This window comes from Cupressus sempervirens, chromosome 11, assembly GCF_028749045.1.
Source record: "Cupressus sempervirens isolate cs-2001-9-10 chromosome 11, ASM2874904v1, whole genome shotgun sequence".
NCBI lineage: Eukaryota > Viridiplantae > Streptophyta > Pinopsida > Cupressales > Cupressaceae > Cupressus > Cupressus sempervirens.
In genome coordinates, this window is record NC_143128.1 from 264,897,908 (window position 1) to 264,903,642 (window position 5,735).

The following is a 5,735-nucleotide window of genomic DNA, read 5'->3' on the forward strand; positions in this document are numbered from 1 at the left end:
CATTTTTCATAGGTCACTCCTTTAGTGATCATACATATTGTCTTGATTTCTAAAACATCATTTATATTCACTCACCTTGGATTAGGCACCTTATATTTGTTTTTGTTTTTTGGTCGATACCTTACATTTGTTTTTGACTGACATTCTTATCACCTATTTGTCCTATCTTTTTGAAATCATCAAAATCCATAATCTTATAAAACTAGTCAATCTTCTATCAAATGTAGGAAGCCAGAGCTAAGCCTTAAAAATATGGTTTATTTTCAAGATTATGAGGAATTGCGACGAACCCCAACATGATTCTTATGACGTTATTAAGCTCAAAAAAATATTTATGCTTGGTCACAATAAAGACCAGATGTTCTACATTTTCAGTTTGGTCTTAGCACAAGTGAAATTTGTTTTAAACATTTGTCATCCAATATGAAGTCATAACAATAATATTCAATGCATATCTTGGCAATGTTCTGAAATTGCCAACTAGTTCAATGTGTAAGCCAAGTGTATGAGGAAAGTTGACTTGGGATCATACCTTTAAAAATACTTTCCAGTAAAATTGTCCAAGAATCATCTCTGTATAAGAGTATGCTATGGTATTACAATCTCAGTCATTATAGATTGAACTAAAGTTTTTAGACACATGAGTCATAATTCTTACTGTGTAACTTACTAGAAGAATATTTTATTTTAAGTAATCACAATCGGATTTGAGTAGATTTTTTATATACTTTCTCTATTTCCACTACATTCCTTTGATTTACAAGAAGAATGAACAACAACTCAGAAGTAAAATTAAAATGTCTTTGAACTCTCTATGGACTTATGATGTATTATATAAAATGATATTGTACAAATATATACCCTTTTCTATCTCATTGATAGCTTTGCATTCTTTTCAAGAATGAAATGTCTATAAATAAAATGAATGCATCTACGTATGACTCCTTGAAATGTAACACATTTATATTTTCTTTATAAAAAAATGCTATTTATGACTCTTTTGAACTTATAATTATTTAATGATTAGAGAATATTCTCATTTTAAAAAATAATTATCATGCTACATATTAATAGATGCGGTCATTTATTGATGCATACATATATTCCTTAGAAAGCACATTATTGCATTTTTATATTCCTTGCTTCTTGTATCATAGATAAAATCTATATGTTGGGGAAGAGAACATGATTTTTTATTTTACAAAAAAATGATATTGTTGAAGTTTTGATGCATTTTCATCAATCTATTGACAATAGTTGTTGTTGATGACATGGTGACATCATCTAAATCTCATAGGATTTCAATGAAGTTTGGTTGACATTTTAGTGAGGCCCATTGTTGATGGCATGGGAAGTTCATCAAAAAACACTACTAATCACTGAAGTTTTGACATCTATTGGTTATGCTTTGAGACCACCTTCTTGATAGAGGTTGGGCTCATTTTCAATGAGGTTGTTTGTCAATAAATAGAAAGCCCTATCTTTCATCAAAATTTGATTAAATTATAATGATGAAATGTTTCGACCATTGACTATCAAAATATTGACCAAATCTCATAAAAAATTTGGTACAAATTTACTAGTTCCATAACCTCAAAGATCTCACATCTCAAACTCTTTCATAATGTTGCTAGCCAAAATAAGACTATTTCTAACTATGGAGAAGTTGTGATATCCTTGCAACAAACTATGCCACATCATCACAACCTTAAAATAGCCAAGGATTGATTGACTAGAGAAGTAACACTTAAGGAAAAGCCATGACTTCACAACTTAAACATTATAAACCCTCTTCAAGTGTGAAAAGACATATATGTAAATGTTTGACTTAGGGGTTTAAGAAATAGAAAAGGAAATAAAAGGAAAAGTATAGCAAGACAAAGTTAGGGCATTTTTCTAGCAAGACATCTGTAACATTGACATGTAAACCCTAATTCCACCTATTCAACCTAAGTTTTCACATTGAACCTTAAAATTTTTATACTGATCAAAATATAGGCCATCATATCCTATGAAGCTCCTCCTCCTATGCCCATGTTGGGCCTCATGCTCTAATAGTTTACTTTCTTTCCAAAAAATAAACTCAACATACATCTTTCTATAGAAATAAAAGGGAACCACCATATTGCTATGTTGTGGTTTTTCAAAAGTGATCCACCAATGATCCTAAATTGAATCTTAATGGCCTCATTGGTGCACCATTGTATTAACAATTTTGGTTTCTTTTTGTTGACCTTTTTACTATTTTTGTGGTCAAAAAATATGGAAGCTAAATCTCCTTTACTAATATCAAGGGTCGCAATCCCATCATAATCTAATTCTTTATCAAATTGGGCATGCATTTGGTTACGCCAAAGAAGAGTTGCATCATGGTGCTTGGTGAGGGTCTGAATATTATCCACAATAGTATTGAGTTTGGATAGCATGAGACATAATGTAGGGATATTTTTATAAGACTATTAGACAATCCTCAATTGATTTAGGTTTTCTTGTATTAAATCATGAATGTGTGGAGGGTTTTGCGAGGGCAAAAATTCATTTTGAGATGGTTGTGGATTGTTTTGGGGATTGCTATTTGGTGGGGGAGTGTTTGAAGGCTGCTTGATGTCATCCATGCCTATTTATATTGAAAATAAATATATTATTATAATTTGAATGAACAATTTATAAATTAAAATAAAAAACATATATTTTCATTAAAAAAACCTAAATTTTAATGAAAATGAATGAAATGAAGTGCAAAAAAAAGAAAATTAACTTACTTATGCTAGGATGGAATCTTAGGTGAAAAAATATCGTGCAAGATCGTATACCCTATCAAATTATGCAAACACCACCACAAATTTTGTTAAAATCAAATACAATGACAAAAAAAGCATTATTTTTTTGTAAACCCATTCACAGGTATTGAGTACCTGATGTATGGGTACCTAATAAGATTAGTAATTTTTTTTTGTTGCATTGGTGTTAGGATGGGGAAAAAAATCAAGATGAATTTCAAAATTCTTTTGGATGTTTTTAGACTAGTTTCTTTTCACATTGCCAATTTTTGGCCCACCATGATCCTGCACATACCCAAAAGGTTGGTAGATATATTATCCCCACTATGGTTTTCATCCTCTCATTGAGGGTTTTTATATTAAAAAATTGTGTGTTTATTGATGAATGATTTTGTATGTAATTTTACTTGTTTCTATTTTATTGTATTCATAGTTGTGTTAGTACTCAAGTGGATTTTGATTAGTATACTTAAGGCACTTAAGAGAGTAACGAGTTTTAGAGTTGGTACTGATTCACCCCCCCTCTTAGTACTAGTTGGGACCAACATTACCATTTTTTAGAATATGGTTATGGTGATCAAATGATGAATCACTCTTTGAAAATGTCAAATTTTCATATAGACCACTTATTGAAGGAGAAGGAAAAATGGACTTCAATTTAATTTTAAAAAAAATGTTAGAAACTAAAAAGAAAATGCTAAAAATCACTAGTTTACATCATCTTCAAATTCTTTACGATTTTTTAGTAATACAAATTTGAACGTGAATTTTTTTTTAAAAAGTATCTATTTTAGTGTCAAAGTTGGCCAAAAAGTGGGAACCAATATTGTGGGACCTCTGTACTAGTAGAGCAGGAGTATCTATACTTAATCAAAATTAAAAATCCCTAGCCATCTTTGGCCTCAAGTTCCTTTAATAAAACAACATAATATAGTTCACCACTTGATCTCACTACTTCATATTCATTGGCATACGAAACAATATCACCTTATGATGAGCTCTATTTAATTCTTGATTTCTCTAAATAATATCTAAGTCTCTAATATGTTGCTCCACACCATGTAACATTGTTAGCCTACCTCTTGGGGCTCATTTTCACACATGTTCTACTTTGTGGAAAACATTATAAGTCATCTCTTCTCTTCCTCCTACACTTGGGGGTAAGGGAATCGTATCCTTATTTCTCATTCTCATAAGGATGCATTATTCCCTTGATTGCATGTTTACCATGTGACATCCAATCTTACATCATTTGAAATTGGTTCTCCATGGTATATAAATGAAATACCTTGGATCCTCATAATAGTGTATTATCCTTTACAAGGGTTTCCTTTTTTAATTATTGCATGGTTTCTCATTGCATTCTTCCCTTCTATGACCTCATAGGAAATGTGACATCTTTAATTTGGACTAGGTAGTGCTCATGCATACTATATTAACATTAGCCCTTTTTCATCACTTCCTTAAGATGTTAAAATAAGAAATTATTTTTCCATATTAAAGGGGCCATATGTGGTCCCCTTATTTTCATATTTTAATGTCTAATTCAAGCACAACATGTAGAGTACACCAGCATAAAAGAAATCTAGGCCCAATTATTCTTCCCTTTTTTCATGTCTCAGATTGGTTGACTAGCATGCCACACACACTTTATAGACTATTTGACCTATCTTAGAGAATACATGTGCCATTATGATGTTATAGGAGTACTATATCATGAGGGTTTAAAGTTTCCCCAAGGTAAAATTTTTATAGGATTGAATATCAGGAACACAAACCTGCTAGAGAATTCAATCCTACCTCTTTCCTTTATGGGATTAACTATTGGACATACAAATTCGTTAGACCATTTGATCCCACCCCTTTTTATTTTTATGGTATTGACTATTGGGTATAAAAACTTTCTAGATTAATTAATCCTATCCCTTTGGCATGCTTCACAATAAAGAACACAAACCTTATTAGGTGAGTTACCCCCCACTTTTCTATCCTTGGATCTAATTAGGATATTACAAGGCATTTTAGTTTTTTTTATTGATGTTAACTATAAAGAGAGTTGTCCTTTATCTACTTATGTTGATATAGGATAGGTTTCATTATTGATAGCAAAAACATCCATGTCCAATCAAAGCATTATAGATCAATTAGTGGGGGTGATGGTGTGCTCCTTGATTAGGCCATCCATACTTGTTCAAACTTTTGAAGGTACAATTGAATCCTTTTTTTTATATTGTAAAAGGAGTTGGCTACTATTTTTCTATTGCATGACTTATTCTAGCCCTAATTTTGTAAGCAATAAAAGCTTGTATGAATGGCTTAGGGTTAGGGATTTCATAATGTATGATGAGATTGTAGCTTCTTGTGGTGGTATTGAGTTGTAAGGGATTGTGGATTGTAATCACTAGATAATAATCATATTGGACTTATTGTTGGTGGATCTAACCTAGCGATTGGGTGAACCATGTTAAATCCTTGTGTCTTGTGTTCTCTTCTATGCAATTTATTATTTTATGATATTGGTTATATTTGCATGTAACTGCTATTTTTGTCCATGATTAATCTTAACAAGTGGTATTAGAATCAGACTATCATCATTTTTTCTTTTTTGGCCTAGATTGTTGTCATTTTTCTTATAGCTATCCTTTGCAAGAAGGTCTCAAGGTTGAGTGGGAGTGATGGAAGATGAGGGTAAGCTGAATGTTGATAATTTTAATGGGAAGAACTTTTAGTTATGAAAAAATGCAAATGGAGGACTATCTTTATCAAAAGAATTTTATGGTGGCCATTGGAAGGAAAAGCCAAGAAACATGGAACTTTGGTAGATGAGGAGTAGGAAATTTTGGATAGAAAGGCCCTTGAAAGTATTTGATTATGCCTAGCAGAATCAATGACATTTAACATTACAAAAGTGAAGATGACGAAAGAGTTGATTCAAGGGTAAAAGCACAAACCCGT